Source organism: Bidens hawaiensis, unplaced genomic scaffold (genome assembly GCF_021521415.1).
Source record: "Bidens hawaiensis isolate Kalapana, Puna unplaced genomic scaffold, B.hawaiensis_p1.1 tig00040164_1, whole genome shotgun sequence".
Taxonomy (NCBI): domain Eukaryota; kingdom Viridiplantae; phylum Streptophyta; class Magnoliopsida; order Asterales; family Asteraceae; genus Bidens; species Bidens hawaiensis.
Window position 1 is genome coordinate 89,861 of NW_027497093.1, and position 22,691 is coordinate 112,551.

Below are 22,691 nucleotides of genomic sequence, written 5' to 3' on the forward strand. Positions count from 1 at the left end.
GAGACAGATTGTAGAGGCGACGAGTTAAGGACTAAGAAGAGAAACGACAGAGACGATGATCCCAATGCACCGAAAGGTGCAGGTGGTGAGTTGCCAAGAACTACTCAAGCTCTTGGGACTTCCACAGCTCAGGGGGAGTCTGCAGGTGCAGTTGGTGGTGATGAGGTGGTGATGGTTAATGATGAAGATGATGTGATTGATGCGTTGAGAGAGTTAGATGATGATATGCTAGATGATGATGTGTTTGATGATGATGTGCTGTCGTGTGAGGAGATTGAGAAGATTGGCGCACAGATTGTGATTGAAGATGGGATAGAAGAGGGGGAGATAGTAGAAGAAGACGTTGAACACGAGATCCCAGATGTTGAGAAAGCCGACATGGGTACTGAGATGGATGAGACTGAGTGGGAGGAGCAGCCTAGGTGGAAGGAAGGCTGTGCTCATTGGTTTATTAAGACCAAGAAGCCTGCTGTTCCAGCCATGTTCAAGAAGAGTTATAACATCAAAGGCTATGCTGAGTCGAAGAAGGGAATTATCTGTTGGATATATGATGAACAGATAAAGTTGTTTGTGGTGAAGCGTTATGATGGTATTCAATACTTCAAAAGAACCCTGAGATCTCTCAATACGTTGTCGGAATGTGAGGTGAAGGATTTGGCCAGGTTGGGCCTGATAAATAGAAGTGACGACAACATGGCAAGAGTGATTGGGAAGATCGTGTGGAAAGAAAGCATAAAAAGAAGAAGTTTGAATTATTAAAGCCACAGAAGGGAAAGCTCGTGGAGGATACAGAAAGGGGAATGAGAGCAGATGGCAAGCCATGGATGGTGATGAAGTACAAACCGATCCGATGCATCAAGGAGGTTCCAATGAAGACTATGCCTCAAGATGTGTTGAAGAATCTAAAATGGTGGTACGTTGATTACCAGACTGCTGAAGCCGTGATGGAAGACGAAGACGAACAAGAAGTGCTGAGGGTGTATGATCCGATGCATCTTGTTAACTTATCGAAAGCTGATCTGCAAGTGTTGAATGAAAAGAAGATATTCTATATTCCTGCTTGGAAGGATAAAGCAAGGAAATATCAGCGAGTAGTCACGGTATGTGTTAGAGAAGGAGTGCATGCGTGAAGATACAGGATTACAAGACAAGAGCTTAAAGATCAAGATATGAAGCTACTGCCAAGGGGGAGTCTGTGGGTGCATGAATGTCAGTAGTTCATAGTCTAGTGTCTGTAATCGAGTCTGTATTGTTATTTATGTTTTTGTTTAAAGCGAAGTTGTCAACAAGTTCGCCTAGGCGAACTTGTTGAACAAGCGAAGTTATGGACAACTTCGCCTGAACATGTCAGGCGAAGTTGTCGTGTATTTATACTCAAGCCTACGGCTTGGTTTAGGTTAATCAATAGTTGGAAAATCAGTTAATCAGTTGTTCGTCTAGGTTGTTCGTGTAGTTGAACGTGTGTTTTGTAACAGTGATATTTACATCACGTGAGTTTGGTTATAATATATAACGTGTTTCGTGTATTCGTGTGTTTGTGTTCTATACTCGTAACGATCTACGCAGGGATTCTGCACCTGAGTAGACCGCGATATCTCGTGCGATCCGTCCAGGGAACCTACAACTATGTGTGACAAAAAGTTTGACAATAGCCACTCTTTAAATTAGGAAAAGCAATATGTGTGACAAACGGTAAGACAATGGCCACACCACAAACTACAAAAGAGTTTTTGACTAGCAAGTTCACATTTTTAGCCACATTTACAATAACCTCCAGTGTCTATAAGATATTATTAGCCACACAGTACTTCACTATGTGTGACGAAAAGTTTTACAATAGCCACACTTTATATTAGGAAAAACATTTTTGTGTAACAAACGGTAAGACAATGGCCACACTATAATCTACAAAAGAGTTTTTGAGTGGCAAGTAAACATATTTAGCCACTTTTAATGTAATAGCTAGTGTCTATATCATATAATTAGCCACCCTATTATTAAATTTAAGTGGCCATTTCTTTGCTATATTCACACGGTATAGGTCAAAATGTAAGCTTAACACAACCCTATTGGCCACATTAATATAAAATTCATGTGGCTGAAACATAAATTCATGTGGCTATATAGATGTAATGGTCACTTTTAGTAAATTGACATGTGGACATTTTCTACCATTTAGCCACACTAATTGGAGAGTCTTCTTGATGGCCAGCAACTAATGCATGTACCCTTTAGCCACACTTATTACCACATAAGGCCACTAAAAACTCTGTGTGGCCATATCATACCCACGGTGTCGCGACCTTTGGCCACATATGTCCTGAACCAAATGTTTGTGGCTAAAGGCCTACGGCCACACTTTTTCCGTGTGGCCGAAGGTCAATTTTCACGTTGTGAAAACAGGATCTTGGATCCTTCCAATTAAGAAGTTCCACCAAGATGGAGAAATCCCTACAGGGGAAAATCCTAAAGCTTTTAGGTTGAAGGTATCACAGTTTATTATTTTACAAGATATTGTGTATAGAAAATCTCTTGTAGTTCCCTATTTGAGATGCATCGAAGATCCTGAAATACAAGAGGTGCTCCAAGACTTCCACAAAGGTGACTGCGGAAACCACACAGGGGGAAGAGCATTATTCTCCAGGATACTTAGGACTGGATACTTCTGGCCAACAATAAAGAAGGATGCAATGGAGTACTCAAAGAAATGTGATGCTTGCCAAAGGCATGGAAACATCCTTCACCAGCCAGCAGAACCGATGTATCCTATATCCTCTTCATAGCCTTTCATGAAATGGGGAATGGATATTGTTGGCAAGCTACCAAAGGCACCAAGAGGAAAAGTCTTTATGCTCGTTGTGGCAGACTACTTCTCCAAATGGATTGAAACAGAAGCATTCGTGCAAGTCCGAGAAAGAGAAGTTATATCCTTCATTAAAAGAAACATTATAACTAGATGATTACTTCTACACCAGTTCACCCTCAAGCTAATGGTCAGGCAAAATCAAGTAACAAGATTATCATCAACAACTTGAAGAAGAAACTAGGATCCAAGAAAGGCAAGTGGGCTAAGGAACTTCCGTATGTTCTTTGGGTTGATAGAACAACACCAAAGAATGCAACGGGTCAAACACCTTTCTCATTGGTATTTGGCTCAGAGGTTGTGATCCCTACAGAGATGGTGGTTACTACAGCCAGAACAAGTATCCGTAATCCTCAAGCCAATAATGATATCCTTCTCTAAGACTTAGATACAGTTGAAGAGCTCAGAGACCTAGCCAAGATCAGAATGGCGGCATATCAACAAAGGGTAGCTGGGGCATACAATAAAAGTATAAGGATCAGAAGATTTCAAGAAGGATATATGGTTTTGAGGAAAGCCTTCCAAAATACAATCAATCCGGCAGATGGAAAGCTAGCACCTAAGTGAGAAGGTCCTTATCTGATCGAGTTGGAGGCAGGAAAGGGGGCGTATCATTTGCTCACTATGGAAGGCAACAGGTTACCAAGAGCATGGAATGCTATCCATCTCAAGAAGTATTTTTTCTGATCAGGATCAAGTATCCTTAGAAAATCAAGCATCCAGTAAGGATCAAGGATCCTAAAATTGGTAATATCTATTCAATCACTTGTTCATTTCATATTCTTATTATTAACCTAATGATGATACGTTCTTAGCGTTTGTTTTTTCCAAGTATTAAATAACTAAGAAGGATTCTAGTTAGAGGATCAATAACTAAGAGGTTGGCCATCTCTCCTTCACGTTTAAGGTATTTTAATATTCCCCTTGTCCTAACCCACGATTGAGGTATGACCCCCGATGGTCATATCATCTAAGGTTTAATGGTTTTCACCTTTCTTATAAATTAGATTTTCTACACACTCTCCTGGAGCGCACGTTATCCAACGTATAGTCCGGGGCAGCGGGATCAGTACACGCTTAGTGGCTGACAATTTCGTTATCTTTGGCTATATGGAGGATCCTACGATTTATGGTAGACGTACCATACCACCGGTTTATAAAATTTTCATGTTATCTTACGTTTGGGATAAATCCTGGTTTGGGCGAGTCCCCAGTTAACATCCGTATTATTGGGCTTGTCCCCTATTTGGGCTTGTCCCCAGATTACACGGGCTTGTCCCCGGTTGCACGGGCATGTCCCCAGTATATTATTTGGGCTTGTCCTCAGCTTAATGGGTTTGATCCCAGTTAATATTACAATTTATTTGCAGCAGATTTTCTAAGTTCTTTCAGAAGATCAAGAAAATAAGGATCCCAGATCCTAAAGCTATTCCTTTAAAGATCATTAAGAGTTCAATACTTTTGGTAACTTAGGTCTATTTAAGACCTTCTGGTATGATCTCTGTTAGTTAACTTATGTGTGATATTTATTGCGATAATTTTGGATATTTCAGTTTAAAAAGCTATTCTCTTAAAGTTATTTGGTTACTAAAATTTTTTATCTATTTTAAGGATACTTTATCCTAAATTTTGCCCATTGAGGGAATTCTCTTATATAAATTTTATCAACTATTAAAGATATTTTTTCCTAATATTTGTTATTTAAGGATATCTTATCCTGAGTTATTTTCTTAAGGATCTTTTACCCTGTAAATCTTTTACTTGAAATTATTTTTCAAAACTAGTAAAAATGCTAAAGTTATATCTAACAAATATTTGAAAATAAACAACAAGTAAATAGTCAAAAGATTTATATATTAATTAAGATAAGTCGCAAGGACTTATCCAAAATTCTTAACCCAGACTTCACCATGCGAAAAGATGGACCATCCATCCAGGGTTAAGTAAGAGTTACTAACAATTCATAAGTGCAAGAAAATTAAAAACAGGGGCAACAAAGGTTTCATCCCCACAAACAGAGGATCCCTCCACCTTTGTCACCCCCGCCAATTGTCTTAAGGATCATGGATCCTTTATCCTAAATACTATTATTTATTACAAACCATAGAAATTGTTCATAAAAACACCAACACGAAATAAAAAGTGGGCTCGGGCCTGGTCTTTGATATCCTTCATCGCCCACTTAAGCTGCATCTTCAAACCGTAGCATCACCTTCTCCCTTACCAGCTTCATCCATCTCCTTGACACCACTCGGCCCTGCCTCGGTGTGCTCAGCCATCTCCTCGTCATCATCGCCACCAAGATCGTCAAGAGTAGCCTTCCACTTCTCCACATCCCAGGCCGACTTGTCAAAAGCGGGATCACTGGCCTCCTTCGCCATCTTGATCCGCGCCTGGAATACCGACCTGGCAGCCCACACTTTGGCCTCATCTGTAGCCTGCTCCACTGCCTCTTGACGTTGGGCTTCGGCTAAGGATAGCTGATCCTCCAATTGTTTCTTCTCCTTGGAGAGTTGGATCATGGCCTTATCCTTGGCAACCACAGCTTTTCCTAACCCTGACAGCTTGTCACTCATTTGGCCAATAGTCTTTTCATAATGCTCCTTGAAAGCATTCACAGCCTATACACAACAAAATATTCGAAATTAGAAGGATACCAGATCCTACAGTTCAGAGTTTCAGGATATAGGATACTTACAGAAAGGACAATGTCATAATGGGTCTCAGGATCAGAGGATCTTTTCCTCTTGGAAGCTGCGGACTTGGCTCTGGTTGTTGCAGTCTTGGGTTCGGAACTAGTGCCTACCTTCAAAGACTCCTGCTTGACAACAGGGGAGGTGACCATGCAGTCAATGTCTTCTAGGGAGAACTTGCCGGCTGACTTCTGAGATTTCTTGGCGCCCGAAAAGGAAAAGGGTTAACTGATAAGCTTTCTTATTCTAATCTTATTTATATTAAAATTATTAACTTACTTGACATGCTTGAACCCGAGGAGATATCACAAAAAGCTTCAACAAAACGGGCTTGAAAGGTTCTAATCTCGGGATCCAGTGCTAGGAACAGTTTTGTTTTTTCTTCTGTGCTAGGTAACTTGCCTAAAGAAGCAAAGTTGTCAACTGCAAACAAAAAGGAAGATTTATAATTAAAGATAAAGCATAAAGGATCCTGTTATTTCTCAATGATCCAGGATCCTACCCTTTCTAACCCACTTTGAAAAGAGATTAACCCCTCCAGGTATTGAGTCACATTTTACGAAGAAAAACTGATTTCTCTACAAGGAATCGTTTAAAGTGACTTTTAGTATCGGGTGAGGTTTTCGAGGCTTGGATTTGAAGATGAATCGGCCAGGACCGTGGGTAGTGAAGGTGTACAAGTGTGATAACTCTGGAAGACCGACATCCATATTTTGCTCTTCTATGATTCTCTCGATAGTGCTAAGGACCCTCCAGATCATAGGCATAGCCTGTATGTAGGATATGCCGGTGGAGTCAAAGAAACTTTGAGTAAAAGGCGGAAAGGGATATTTTTAGCCGATCTGAAATGGAGTCGCCGGAAAACAGACCCAAACCTTGGAATATACGTCGCCGCGAACACTGGATTCGTAAGGTCGGGATAGGGTTTTCGGAGGAAACAGCGAGGGGAAGCTATCAACCTCTGGATCCGTGAGTTTACAAATTTTGGCAGACGGGTTGGCTAGCAAGCATTGGGGTTCCATTTCCGTTAACTCGGAGCCTTCGGAGGTTTGTTCGGAAGGCTTAGAGGGAGACGGAGAAGAAGACGATGAAACAATAGATATGATTAAAGAAAATAAGAGAGAAACGACGAGGATACCTGATACGTCGGCTGGAGGTGTGGTTATAATCAAAGATATAGGGCGGCATATATAGACGGTTATTATTATCTTGGGGGCTAAATGGTAATTAATTCTGGCAAAACCGTCCCATCTATCAGTTTTCGCAGTAAGTTTGAAATTCAAAATGACAGCTGTTTTGCACAATCACCCGCCATTTTAGGGGCAATTGTTAGGGCATGAATTTTATACTGAGGATCCTTTATCCTTGACTATCTTATGGATAGTTTATCCTTGAAATATGTATCAGGATATAAAGGATCGAGGATCCTCGGTATTACCTGTTTACTAATGATTGCGTTTAGTATGGTGATGTGTTAGACAGGGGTGGCAACTTTAAGACGTACTTGCATCAATTATCCTCACAGAGTATTCTCTAGCTGGAGTATGAATCCAGGGTCCTAATTCAACGTAGCTGCTAATGGACGAACTGATGTGAAGATGGATGCTTAAATATCAACAAAGGCTACAAGGCCCGTTCCTCCGCTTATCTCACCACTGAATGACTATTGGCACGTGGTCAAAGGTCATGGAGCGGCTAGTGGAAGACTTCCGGATTGTTATTGATATTTTCTTATTTAAATGAGCTATGATCAAGTAGGAAAGACACATGTACTATCACACACACATTAGAGCAGAAGCAAACATTCTCTCTACTCACTAGTTTACCTTGTATTCTCGATCATCAACTCCACAAACGCTTGTAACTACCTTTATTATCAATATACTTGACAGTGATAGTTTTCACCGTCCGGGGGTTTTTTGTGCCGGAGATTACGATAATCACGTACTAGCCGACCAAAGGTTACCCTGTTGATCCTTGACCGAAGAGATTCGACCAACGATTACCTCGTTAATCCTTGACCGAAGAAATTCATCCAAAGATTACCTTGTTAAGTTTTGACCGTGGTAAGATTATCGTGATTAAGGGTTTTTTCCCTCGTGATCAAATCTTTGTGTTCACCAATATTACGATTACACACTTGTCATTATCGTGTTAGCACTATACCTCACTTTTACGAATTTGGATACTTGATCCTTAGCATATTTTTGTCCAAAACAGTTTTCATCTTGGATTTATTAATTATCACCCGATTCTGAACATAACATGCCATATTAATAGCTTCTGCCCAGAAAAATAGAGGCATTTTAGAATCACACAACATAGTCCTTGTCGCCTCGATAAGAGTTATGTTTCTTCTTTCAGCTACACCATTTTTTTGTGGTGTTCTTACGGCGCTGTACTGACGTAGCAACCCCCTTTCTGAACAGAAATGATTCAATGTTGCATTCTTGAACTCCGTTGCATTATCACAACGAATTCCCTTCAGCTTAAAATTCAGTTGGTTCTCCATGGGCTCTATAAACTTCTTGACTAAATCTGCAGTTTCACTCTTATTTGACAAGAAAAACACCCAAGTAAAACGTGCGTAGTCATCAGTAATAACAAGACAATAAGAGCTACAAGATAGACTCAAGACATAGACTGGACCAAAAAGGTTCATATGAAGCAATTGATAAACTGATGAAATGGTATTGATCAACTTCGGCTTGTGAGTTTTTCGATGATGTTTACCCAAGGCACAAGCCACACACTTTTCAATGGTTACAAAATCCTTAATGGGTAGACCACGTACCAAACCATTTTTAGCAAGACGATTAAGTATTTTAGAGTTTGCATGACCAAGACGACGATGCCATAGCATGGCGTTATGTTCTGACACTTTTGAAAACAGACATGTTCTTTCATATGGAATATTTTTGTTCATGTCGATCACATAGGCATTATCTTTTCGTTGTGATCGAACAAGAATCTAGTCTTCTGGTATAATTATACCAGGTTTCAGAATCAGACACTCTTTCTTAGTAAAATGAGTTGAAAACTCTCTGTCACAAATTTGTGACACGCTCAAAAGACTGTGCTTTAATTCTGGAACAAAATTAACATTTTTAAATTTTAAAACACCGTTACTTACAGTACTCTTCTGAGTGATCTTTCCTTTCTCTCCTCCAGCAAAGGACACATACCCACCATTGAATGTTTGAATGTCGTGTAGTTGGGTAATGTCCCCTTTCATGTGCCTGGAACAGCCACTATCAACATACCAAGGTCTGATAATATTCCTCCATAGCTGTCCCTGCACAAAGTGCAGGATTAGTTAGATTTTGGTACCCAGTTCATAGTTACACTAGGTGACCCTAACTCATCTACAGTTGTCACGGATTGCCATGACATGTCCTTTTGATCGTCAAACATAGATTTTGTAGATACTTTTGCCGGAGATTTAGGCAACCATTTATGTCTGTATGATTTGGCATTATAAGTATGAATGGTTGTCGTAACCTCCGGTGTTTTGGGTTTGGAAGAAGACGACTTTGTCTTTTCCTCCTGTTTTGGTTTAGACTTAGTGTTTATATTTGAATTTGAAACACATTTTCTAACCCTTTCACGAAACATGTTAGGTTTGGTCTGATGGGGACTAAACCTGCCAGATTTGTTTCGATTCCAATCATCGTTAGAGGGACTAGCCTGATTATGCCTGAATATTGGCCTGTACGAGTTATGAGGCATATGAGGCATATTCCTCTAATAAAATCCATAATAAAGAATATATGGACGATGTGGACAATTTCTGGCAATATGACCAGGAGTGCCACAATTAAAACAAGTTTGACGTTTTATAAAAAATCATTTGGGCAACTCCTCATCTGGACTGGTTGTGTGGACCAGCTTGCTTAAAATTGCGAGGACCATTTTTAACATCCTTGGGCTTATCACCTTGTTTGTCATTAGAGCATCCCTCTTTGACAAATTTAGGTGCAACGTATTTTTGAGATTTTTTTGAGTTTTTAATCTTATTAGAAACCACATTATTTGAATTCAAAGTTTCAATAGAATCAACCACACAAAAATCCTTGCTCTTTAAAACAGAGCCCACACAAACAGTCAGAATAACGAAATTCAAAACAGGAAGTTTTAAAGAAACATCAAAAACAATGTCATTATTAAATTCAAAACAAGGGTCGTCATCCTCATCAGTCCATTCCTTCACAATTAATTTTTCTGCACATGAAGTAGACACATTAGAATCGTTCATATCTGAAGTCGACGGACCAGCATTCACAGAACTGGTTCCATCACCTTTGTCTTGTTTACCATACTTCATGTCCTTTACATTTTCTTCCTGTTCTTTGATGACAGTGTATGGACATAATTGTGGTTGTAGGGTGGGGGAAGTTGACTGTATCCTATTCCCTAACCTTCATTTTCTTTCCACCACAATTGATTTTCAATCATTAAGTTGACTACTTTACTGGAACCATCAAATTTCTTAAAGTCTAGTTCAGCCCTTTCAAATTTACTAGTTAGATTCAAAATTTCTAACTTGGAGGCTTCCAGTTTAGCAGTCAATTCAGCAATTTCTTGTTTGGCATCAAAGTGATGACAAGACTTTATACTAAAATCGGATTTAAGCTTAGAGATATCCTTTTATTGAGCTTCTATTTTATCTTGGAAAGCTTTTTCATTTTTCTTAAGTTTAAAATTCTCAGATTTTATTCTTTCCATATCTCTAATGAAGTTGTCATTATGAAGCTTATACAATTCTATTTTATCAACACAATCTAAAGAGCATGGTTGAAAACTTACCTCAGATGAATTGGGAGAAGTGAACGCCATATATACAAATTGAAGTTCCTTGATCTTCTCCTCGGTACCATTTTCTTCTCCGGTGTCTTCAACATTGGCAAAGTTTGCGGTCTGGTTTCCAATGTTGAGTGCAGCCATCTGACCCTCCCAACAGAATTGTTTAGCAACCATTCCTCTTTCACCATTTCCTGAGCTACCTCCAGCCTCACCTCTGGCATTCCCAACTAGAACCAATGCCCTTTCCGTGTTTCCATCCTTTGCTGGGTTAGTACATTCACGAGCAAAGTGACCCGGCTCGTGATAGTTGTAGCACCTAAGAGGGTCTTTGTTAAAACCCACTTTCTGATTTTTACGCATGTTACAATTATTTCTACCCGTCCTCTTAGTAAACTTCTTTGCCCGAAACACTGCCATGGCGATTTGCCAAGAGATATCCATTTCTTCAACATCATCAGGATGGATCTGATCAAGTTCAGCAGCAACCACAGGTTGAACCAAGTCTCCAGCCAAAAATGCATTATAACAGTTCATGAATCCTGCCATAAGAGCTATATTCTCCTGAGTCTCCTTTGGGATGGTTGGAATCTGATTGGAGTTCTGAATGGAAGTTACCCCTTAGAGTGAAGCCTTTCCATTATCAGCTGAAGACTGACTAGACTTAGTGAAGAAAACTGGGGTTGGTTGGGGTGGAATGGAAGATGGTTGGCCTTGAGTGGATGTGAACATTTGAAAGTTACCCTGAGGCGGTTGTTGAGTAGCCTTGAACATTGAGAAACTGTCTTGCGAGATGAGGGCACTGTTGGAAGTAACGTTGTACCCAGCAGCACTATAGGAGTTGGCATGATTTATTGCACGTTGCTTATCATCCATATCACATGCCTTGATAGTAGCTATCATCTCAGTGATACACATTCTGTTGAGATCTCTAGTCTTTTTGATAACGGAAACATTCATATCCCAACTCTTTGGCAATGAGTTCACCAGTTTGTTGTTTATTTCAGAAGTTTGCAGATAAATACTCGCAAATCTCATTTCATTCACCATTGATATGAACCTTTGAAGTTGGGTTTCCAACGTTTCTCCCAGAACATGATTAAACATATTGAACTTCTGTCGCAGCAAATCTTGGTGACTTCTTTTCATATCTTCATTTCCCTCATACACCTCAATCAGTGCCTCCCACAACTCTTTAGCTGATTGAAATTCTCTAAATTGAAGGGCAATATCGGATGAGAGTGCCATGGTAAGAGTAGAGAGAGCGTTTTCATCTTCCTCAACTTTAGCAAAGTCATCATCATCATACTGTGCAACAGGCTTCACAATAACTTCAGTTGAGTTTTCCCTTTGATAAGTGATTCTTTGAGGCCCCCTAACAATACTTCTCCACACTTTGGAGGCTTTCATCTTAACGTATTTTTCAAAGCGAAACTTCCATTCACTAAACCCCTCATGAGACAAGAGACGGGGTATGCGAGTGGTGGTCCCCATGATGGAATCCAATTCTTGATGAAGTGATGAGTTAGCTGAATTGTTACCATTTGTTAACTGTTTCATTTTGACTAGATTAGTTGATTGAGTTTTTAGGTTCAAAAGATTATTAGAGTCCAATTATCAAGCTCAAATCAGATTGATCAGGCACAAACAATGATCACAAATTACTTAGCTGAGAATCAATTTGACCGAGAACCAGTTGAATTTAACCAAACTTTGACCGAGAACGATCAATGTTGACCGAGAACTCGAGGATTGACCGAGAACCAGTTGAATTTGACCAAACCTTGACCGGGAACAAGGTGTAGACCGAAACCCAGGTCAACCGAGAACTGCCTTAGCCAAGAACCAACTATGGCCGAAAATTGATCTTGGCCGAGAACCAACAGTAGCCGAGAACTAATCTTGGCCGAGAACACTAATTCTCAACAAATTCAATCTTCAGTGTAACAAACTTCCGAGAAAAAGGGGATTTTGATTTGTTTCCAAACCAAAATCAATTCTTTCCCAAAAATGACTTATCTCTTCTCCAGTCACCTATTCACCGAAAAAACAAGCAAACCACCAAACAATCTAACTCTTGAATATGTTGATATCACAATAACGAGCCTGAATAGGTCAAAGGCTCTTATACCAATTGTATGTCTCGAATCTGGATCACTACAATTATGATATCAACCAACCAAGTATTAGTGCGGAATCCTAACACTCGGTGACTCAAAAACACGAACAAACACAAACACGTAACACAAGCAATGCTTCAAAACACACGTATTATATTATACATTGGGTGCTTAAGCACAACAATTACAACCCCGTCAAGCAAACACTTTGACGGCCAAAACAAACAAGTGAATGAACAACCTTATACCCTATACAATGCACGCCATTTATAGGGAAACAACTACACAAGCCCAATACTAACCAAAGGCCCACCGAGATCCCAAGGGATCTCGGTTTACATACGCAGCCCAAGCCCATATTACATACACAACCCAAACACAGATAGACTAAGTACAAACCACTCTAATCTAGGCCCAACACTAAGAACACACTATATTCACCTTATACACAATACGCAGAGCTTACGAGTTACTTTAGCAATTAACACACACACTTAGAATTCTTGTATTTGCTGATCATAATCTCCAACATTGTAACCTCATTTTCTTGAATAATATAGTGGTGATAGACATTTGTCATCACTCGGGGTTTTTGTGTCGGCGATCATAATCTGATCAAGGGCTTTTCCACGTAACAAATCTCTATGTTCATCCCTATTTCGTTTACATAATTACCATTATTATACAAGCACTCTACCTCACAAAATCATATTTGGTTACATTATCCTTAAACTAATTTTTTACCAAAACAATTTGACGCCCACCGTGGGGCAAGTGGTGCTTTAATCCAGAAGATTTCTCATTAATTTTCAACCCTTTCGACCACCATGCCTTCATCATTTTCTCTCTCATCAAAGGCTTCATTGCTAATGCCTCCTGCACCCAAGGGAGTACAGATGACCAACGTTGCTTGGAGCAAGATTCAAACTACAGCCTTCCAAGGCTCAAAGTCCTCTGCTGCCACTTCTGTGGTAACTTCTAACAATGATGTTCCTGCTATGGGTTCACAGGTTAAGGCATACATGGAGTATCAGAACAAAACCAACCAGCAAATCCTACGCGAGATTGAAGATATCAAGAAAGCAAAAAGTCCAGCAGAGGATCAGACTCCCTTGATGCCTAGGGTGCTGGATTTCATCACTCCAGTATCGATGGCTCAACATGCTCAAGGATCCTCCATCCTTCAACAAGGATCATCGATCTTCCAACCATGATCCTCTATTATTCAACCAGGAACAATGGGTCAACACACTCAAGGATCCTCGATCTTTCAACAAGGATCATCTATCCTTCAGCCAGGATCCTTAGGATTGTTTCATCAAGGAACCTCCAACTATCAGCCTCAAGGATCCTTCATGCAGAGTCAAGGATCCTTAGGGAATTCAACATCAAAGGTCATCAGAGATTCACGAGGGAGACTTTATCCCTATGCAGACTGTTGCTTTTGGTGGACCAACTGTTATGACTGATGCATCCTATCCTGGATATTTTTCCGGGACGCCTTCCTTTAGTCAACAAAGAGGTAACCTATTCAATCATGTATCCTTAGACACTAACCTTGGTTTTATGCATGATATAGGTATTAATCAAGATATGGCCAAAGAATTAAAAAAATTAAAGGATATCATGATATCCAGCGTGCCAAGGGTGGACATGCCCATTCCTGAAATTTTGGAAAGAAGTCACAAGCTATCTAGGTTTTCTCCTCCCATATGCGATGCTGAGATACCGAAGCGCTTTCAGACCCCCGACATGAAGGTTTACGATGGCACGACTGATACAGAGGAGCTTGTAGCTCAATATAAGGAACGAATTGAGATCAATCCCATTCTAGAAAGACTTAAAAAAGCATGTTTGTGCAAGGGATTTGGATCCAATATGACTAGAGCTGCTCTTAAATGGCTGCTAAGTCTTCCTCCATACTCTATTACTTTATTTCTCAGCTAGTTAATTTATTCAATAATCAATTTTCTTGTGGTAGAAAGTTTGAAAAATTAACTAGTGATTTATACCGTGTTTTCCAACCTCGTGATGAATCGTTAAGGGACTCCGTCACCAAGTTTGGAAGGGAGGCCTTAAAGATCCCAAATCTTTACATGGCTACGGATATTGAGGCATTCAAGATGGAACTGCAAAAGGACTCCCCATTTTATAATGATCTTGTTATGACCCCATGCAGGACCTTAGATGAAGTCAAGAATAGGGCACTCAGATTCATCAGACTAGTGGACGACAAAAGGATCCAGGAAAAATTGGGTACTTCAACAAAATAGGAGCCCCTTGATAAGAAACAAGGATCCTCCTACCGGAACAACAATTCCAAGCCCTATTCAAAGTTCAACAACTAAAACATCCATGCGGTCGAAGAATACGAGGATGAAGAGGAATATTCAAGAATATTAGAGTATTTCTTTTCCGTTGATACTCCTGGCTTAATATGTACCATGAGAGATCTAGGGGAAAAGGCAAGATAAACTCGGAAGAATGAGAAGTCAACATCCTACAAGGATAAATCCAAATGGTGTACCTACCACGAAGACTTCGGCCAAATGACTGACGATTGTATTGGTCTAAGAAGAGAGATTGGGTATCTCCTAAGCAAGGGTCACTTCAAAGAGCTTATGGGAAGAAATAAATCAAGGATCCAAGATCCTAAAGAAATCCCACAGAAGGCTGCTCCACCCCCCGCAGATTATCAACTTTATCTCTGGAGGTTCAGATATCCGTGGAACCTCATTCTCCTCAGCAAAACCACATGCTAAAGAAATCAAATTGGAGAATGGAGAAAGACCCATCGGAACGACAACGTTAACCGACCAAAGGATCATAACTTTCGACGAACGGGATCGTATCCACCTCCAGGATCCTCACCGTGACGGTTTGATTATTACTTTATTTATTGCTAACCATTATGTTCGCAGGATCCTTCTAGGTAGCGGAAGCTCGGTTAAATCATTCAAGCTGAAGTTCTCAAGAAGATGAATATCCCTGAAACTGAAATTACACCCAGATTATCTGTCCTCGTTGGCTTTAGTGGTGAAACCAAGAATACATCGGGGGACATCAAGCTTCCTATTTATATTGAGGGAGTTAACTCTTTCCAAAAATTTTGTGTTACTGATAACCTATCCTGCTGTAATGTGATTCTTGGCAGGCCTTGGATTCATGAAAGGAAAGTAGTAGCCTCAACATACCATCAATGTATCAATCGTCCAACTCCGTGAGGAGTAGTGAAGATTGACAGTGATCAAGCGGAGGCGAGAAACTACAACACTTCCTCCATGAAGCCATCCACAAAGCAAACCATCGCATAGCAATCAAAGAACAATTCAAGAGAGGTGTTGGAAGCCAGGGAGAAGGATCTTAAAGAAGTATCCCTGGACCGTAAGGATCCAGACATCAAGGTGTATACTGGACACGGTATCCTCAGCAACATTGAAGAGGATCTTGTATCCTTCCTCAAAGAAAGGAAGTCCACTTTTGCTTTCAAACATTCTGACATGACAGGTATCTCTAAATACATTATTACGCATAAGTTAGGCATAGATACTTATGTTAGGACTATCCACCAGAAACGGGGGAAATTTGCGCCTGAAAGAAATATCATTATCCAAGAAGAAGTCAAAAACCTTCTTAGCGCGGGTATGATTAGAGAGGTTAATTATCCAAGATGGTTAGCCAATGTAGTGGTTGTTTCCAAGAAAAATGAAAAGTGAGGGTAGGTGTCGATTTTACTGATTTAAACAAGGCATGTCCCAAGGATCCTTTCCTCTTACCACACATTGACTCCATGGTGGATGCTACAACAGGACATGAGATGCTTACCTTTATGGATGCTTTCTCTGGATTTCAACAAATTCAGATGGAACCATCTGATCAATAGGATACACATTCATGACTCCTACTGGCATATACTGTTATATTTCCATGCCCTTTGGACTAAGAAATACAGGGGCAACATATCAAAGACTGGTCAACATGATGTTCAAGGATCAGTTAGGAAAGACCATGGAAGTCTACATAGATTGCATGGTGGTCAATTCAAAGAAAGTAGAAGAACATCTCAAAGATCTAGAAGAATCATTCAACATCCTTGATCAATACAACATGAAGCTCAACCCATCTAAATGCCATTTCAGTGTCAAAGCTGGAAAATTTTTAGGTTATATGGTGACTAAAAGAGGAATAGAAGCCAGTCTTGAGCAGATTGAAGCCATCATTAATTTAAAGTCCCCAATGAATTCTAAAGATGTCCAAAAACTGACGTGAAGGATTGATGCCCTGAATAGATTCTTCTCCAGATTTTCAGAGAAATGCAAAGACATCTATGATATCTTGAGAAAGAATAAAAAGTTTGAGTGGACTCAAAAGCATGAAGATGCGCTGAAAGTTCTTAAGGATTATATATCCTCAACGCCAGCTCTGATGAAACCAGTGGATGGAGAACCATTATCATTGTACTTAGCCGTCTCAGGTAATGCGGTTAGTGCTATTCTAGCTAAAGATCATGAAGGACAACAGCATTCTGTATACTATGTAAGTAAAAGTCTCTTAGATGCCGAGGTCAGGTATTCTCACCTTGAGAAGTTAATACTTGCTTTAAATATGGTCTCAACTAAGTTGAGACATTATTTTGAAGCCCATACTACTGTTGTAAGAACTAACACTCCTGTTAAGAATGTGCTTAGAAAATCATAAATGTCAGGTAGGATGGCCAAGTGGGTTGTGAGTAGAGTTCCTATGATATTCAGTATGACTCTAGAACGCCCATCAAATCACTAGCGCTTGCAAACTTTGTGGCTGATTTCAATAGTGACATGCAAAAGGAAGCTGACCTGGTGGTCCAGCAACTTGAAGAAACCAAGGATCCTTGGATCTTCTTCATAAATGGTGCATCAAATTTAAAAGGAACAAGATTAGACATACTAGTAAAATCGCCACAGGGGGATATAATACCCCAGTCCATAGCCTGTGAGCTCCAAGCTTCCAACAACGAGGCAGAATATGAAGCACTTATTGCAGGTTTATTTCTAACTAAAAAATGAGGATTAGGCATCTTCAGGTTTATATAGACTCATTATTAATAACTAACCATTTTAATGGTTCTTACACCATAAAAAGTGAAAATATGATCAATTATTTAGAAATTGTAAAGGAGTTAGCAAAATCATTCGAAATGTTAAGTATTGTTCAGGTACCAAGAGAGGAAAACGCTGGGCAGATGCCTTAGCAAACTTAGCATCATCTCTGAAGATCCCAGGTGACATAAAGATACCCATTATTCACATACTTTCTTCTACAATTGGGGAACGGGAAGCAATGGAGATAACAACGGATTGTCCTGAAGAACTTAAGGATCTTTCATCCTCTCCAGAAGTAGGATCATGGATCCTTCAAATCAATAAATTCCTCCAAGAAGGAGAAAACCCCAAAGCCTTTAGAATTAAGGTATCACAATTTATTTTTTCACATGATACTGTATATAGAAAATCTCTTGCATGTCCCTACTTGAGATGCATTGAAGACATGGAAATACAAGATGTTCATAAAGACTTCCACGAATGTGATTGTGGTAACCATACATGGGGCATAGCACTTTTCTCTAGGATACTTAGGACATGTCACTTCTGGCCAACAATGAAGAAAGATGTTATGGAGTATTTGATGTGTTGTAAAACACACTTACTTTCCGTATCGTTTTATCATGTTTTACGTGCTTAATATTTTAATTAATAAGAGTTATGGATGGTTTTTGCTTGATTTTACAAAGATTGAATTTTAATTGAAGGTTATGAGTTTTGATGGAGAAAAGAGTAAAGTTTGAAGACTATAGGGACCTATTTGATCAAGTTTGAATACTACAAGTCAAGGCCCGACCCAAGCCCACAAGAACCAAGCCTTTCATGTATTATTATTATTGTATAATATATGATAAAGAAAAAACCTGGCAGCTCTCTTATTTGGTTGCGATTGGACAGAAGTAGAAAAAAAAAGAAATATAGTTTGTGGTTTTTGTTGTCGGCGAGGAGTTGATGTAATTTGTGTTTCCTTTAAGGAAACACATATATAATTTGTTTGTGGCTGGGATAAAATCCCCACGTGAGATAACAAGTTCAACAACAACAAATAAATAAACTCCCCTACAAATTTCCGATCGGAAATTCCAGCAGCAAGGGAAGGAGAAAAAAGTTTGGTGGAGGCTTATTGGCGGCTAGGAAAGGAAGAAGGAAGGCTCGGGGTGACTTGGTACAGCTGCTAGGAACATTATTCATCAAGAAACTCAGCTTTAATACTAAGTAATGCATCCATAAACTCTGTCTTTTGTTCAAGAACCCTAACTAGTTGTTCTGATTTTTTATGTTGGATTGTTTTGCAAGTTGAAGATTGACTTGTGTTTGATTGTTCTTGAATATTTAATGAGTTTACTTATGTTTATCTTAAGTTTTATGATGTTTAATCCATGTGTTTGCTGCTGTCCAAAAGTTATGTGTAGCTAAACTAGTTAGTTCTACCTAGGTTAGATGAATATTGTTAGGTTTTAGTAAGTAATATGGATTGTTGATTGTCATGGCTTGAATTGTTAATGAAAAGTTTGGTTTAACATTGAATTAGGTTGTGTTTATTGGCTGTGAGTTTGTTAATTACACTCATATACCTCTTGCTTTAATTAATTGAATAAGTTTTGATTAATTGTTGCTTGTTAGAACTCTTTACTTGGTGTTTAGGGTTTGTTTGCGGGGTGATCAACCGTAGGGTTTAAGTGAGTGTATTAATTGAATATAATCAGTGGGTGAACACCTTCGTAGAGACCGAGAGGTGATAGGAAGTAAGGTCGTCTCATAGATTTTACTTGTTAGGATTAGGATCGCGCGAGAGCAGGTTTAGTTCTTGTCGGGTTTGGGTTTTGAGCAATTAGTTGATCTAGTTTAAGTTAAACTAAATTGTTTCTCTATCCTTGGTTACGTAGTATTCGTCTCCATTAGGGTAGTGTGTCGGTGAGACCGAGAGGAGAGTCGACATTAGAGCACTTTAACAGTTCGTTTCCTGGTTTGTTCTTAAAATCAACTAAGTGCAAGTTAGAGTTTGTTAGTGAGACTGAGAGGTGATCTAGCTTTCTTGAGTGAACCTTAGTTGTGTCATCCTTAGGAACCGGTGTCGTGAGATACATCAATCCATTACCTTATTTTACCTTCAATATAATTCTTACCTAGGTAGACGTTTTCTCCAATTGCAGTTAAGCTTCCAAGTTTCGTTAAGTGTTTCGTCAAGTTAAGTTAAGTTAAGTCTAGTTAATTAATTTAGTTAAAGTAAGTTAAGTTAAGTAGTTAATTATTAAAAAAATCATTTAAATATTCTTAGGTGAGTCTTGGTTAGGGTTAAGTATTATAAACGTTTTCACGTGTCCTTGTGTTCGATACTCGGACTTCATTAGTGCTATACTATTTGTGATCGGTACACTTGCCGGTTTTGTGTGGTTTCTTTAGGAGTCTTGTTTAATAAATTTAAAGCTTAGTTGTGAGTCATTTAGAAAGAGCATCATTATACACACATCAATATTCAAGGAAGTGTGATGTTTGTCAAAGACTTGGCAACATTCTACATCAACCACAGAACCCATGTATCCTATCTCTTCTTTGTGGTCTTTCATGAAATGGGGAATGGATATAGTAGGCAAGCTACCCAAGGCACCAGGTGGAAAGGTCTTCATGCTTGCTATGACAGATTACTTCTCAAAGTGGATTGAAGCAGAAGCATTTGTTCAAGTTCGTGAAAGGGAAGTTATATCCTTCATTAAAAGAAATATTATAACTAGATTTGGTATCCCATCTGAAATTGTTTGTGATAATGGATCTCAGTTTATTGGGAAAAGAACTACTAACTTTTGTGACATTTAGGGCATCAAGATGATCACTTCTACACCAGTTCATCCTCAGGCCAATGGTCAAGGTTCTCCAGCATGCGAGTTCATTCAGTATTAGAGTCAAGCAACAAAATTATCATCAACAACTTGAAAAATAAGCTAGGATCCAAGAAAGGAAAGTGGGCTGAGGAGCTTCCTTTTTTTTGGGCTAATAGAACAACACCCAAGAATGCAACAGGTCAAACACACTTTTCATTGGTGTTTCGAGCAGAAGTTGTGATTCTTACAGAAATGGTGGTTCTTACTGCTAGAACAAGCATCCAGGATCCTTAAGCAAACAACGAAAGCCTTATCCAGGATCTAGATATAGTTGATGAGCTCGACTTAGCAAAGGTCAGAATGGCTGCATCTCAACAAAGGATAGCTGGGGCATACAACAAGAACATCATGATCCGAAGATTTCAAGAAAGAGATTTGGTCCTAAGGAAGGCCTTCCAAAATACAACTATTCCTACAGATGGAAAGCTATCACCTAAGTGGGAAGGTTCCAACTTGATTAAATCAGAAGTAGGAAAAGGGGCATACCACCTACTTACCATGGAAGGTGACCGACTACCAAGAGCCTGGAATGTCATCCATCTTAAGAAATACTTCGTATAATTAGGATCAAGGATCCTTAAAGGATCAAGGAACCTAAAGTTGGTAAAATATTATTTTATTATTTATTCATTTCAGATTTGTATTACTAACCAAAGGAAACTATATTCTTAACATTTACTTTTGCCAAGCTTTAAGTTTATGCAGACAATGCAGATTTCAATTGAGAATTCAACGGTTAAGGGGTTGGCCACCTCTCTCCCACGTTTAAGGTATAATATCGATGGTTATACCTTCAAAGGTTTAAAGTTTTTCACCTTTTTTACGAATTAGAGTTTTGACACTCTCGCCTGTAGCGCACACTATCCAAAATTTAGTTTGGGGCAATGGGACTAGTACACGCTTAGTGGCTGACAATTTCTTTGCTTTCGGCTATAAGGAGGATCCTATGAATTAATAGTAGACGTACCATACACAAGGTTTCTAACATTTTCATGTTAGCTAAGTCCAAGGTTTCTAACATTTTCATGTTAGCTTAGATTTTGGCGCTTTCACGTCACTTACGTTTGGGCTAGATCCCGGTTTGGGCAAGACCTCAGTTTAACATCCATATCTTTGGGCTTGTCTCCAGTTTTCTTTAAGTTTAGGCTTGTCCCCAGTTTTGTTGTGCTTGTCCCTAGTTTCTTGGGTTTAACCCCAATTCATATGATTATTTGACTTAAAATCTTAAGTTATTTGCATCAGGTATCCTAAAATCTATCTACAAGCATCATGGAAATATTTGTGGTAACTTAGGTCTAATCAGACCTTATGGTATGATCTTTACTTATCAAGTTATACTCATTTAGATTATATCTTTGGAATTCGTTATGTTCAAGGAACCAAGATCCTTAATATATATTTACAAGGATAACGTATCTTTAAAACATTTTAAACTATAAAGCTTTCATAATGATAAACAATTGGCAAATAGTCAAAAGATTAAAGTTATTAAATCACCTGGATATACCAAAATTTTTAACATTTCAACATATAAACATGAACCATCCACCCGGGTTAAACAGGTGTTACTAACAGTTCATAAAGTGCAGAAAAGATAAAAGAAGGGGCATCAAAGGCTTCATCCCTAAAAAAAGATTATCCATCCACCTTTGCTACCCCCCCCCCCCCCGATAATTGTCTAAGGATCACAGATCCTTCACCCTAATTATCTATTGTCTTGTTACAAACCACCAAACATTCAAAAACATAAACAGATAAAAAAAGTGGGCTCAGGCCTTTTTTCTCCATCCTTCATTGCCCACCTTCGTGGCATCCTCCTTTGTTGCCACACCCTTTCCTGCCTCAATCATCTCAGCTTCGTTCCCTCCAGCCACCGTGTCAGTACTCTCACTAGGCTCGTCCTCACCACCTCCAAGATCCACCAGAGCCTGCTTCCACTTAGCCAGATCCCATGCTGATTTGTTAAACGAGGGGTCAGTAGCCTCTGTCACAATCTTGATCCTCGCCTGAAGCACGAACTTACCAGCCCAAATATTGGACTCATTGGTAGCACGAGTCACCTCTTCTTGTACCTGGGCCTCAACTGAGGATGCATGATCCTCCGCCTTCTTTTTCTCCTTTTTCAGCTTGGAGATGGTCTTATCCTTGGCAACGTGCATAGCCCCCATCCCAGAGAGAGTGTCTTCCAGGTCTTTGACGATCTTGTCATGATAGCTCTTGGAAGAATCCATAGCCTACTTGAAATAGTGAAGTAA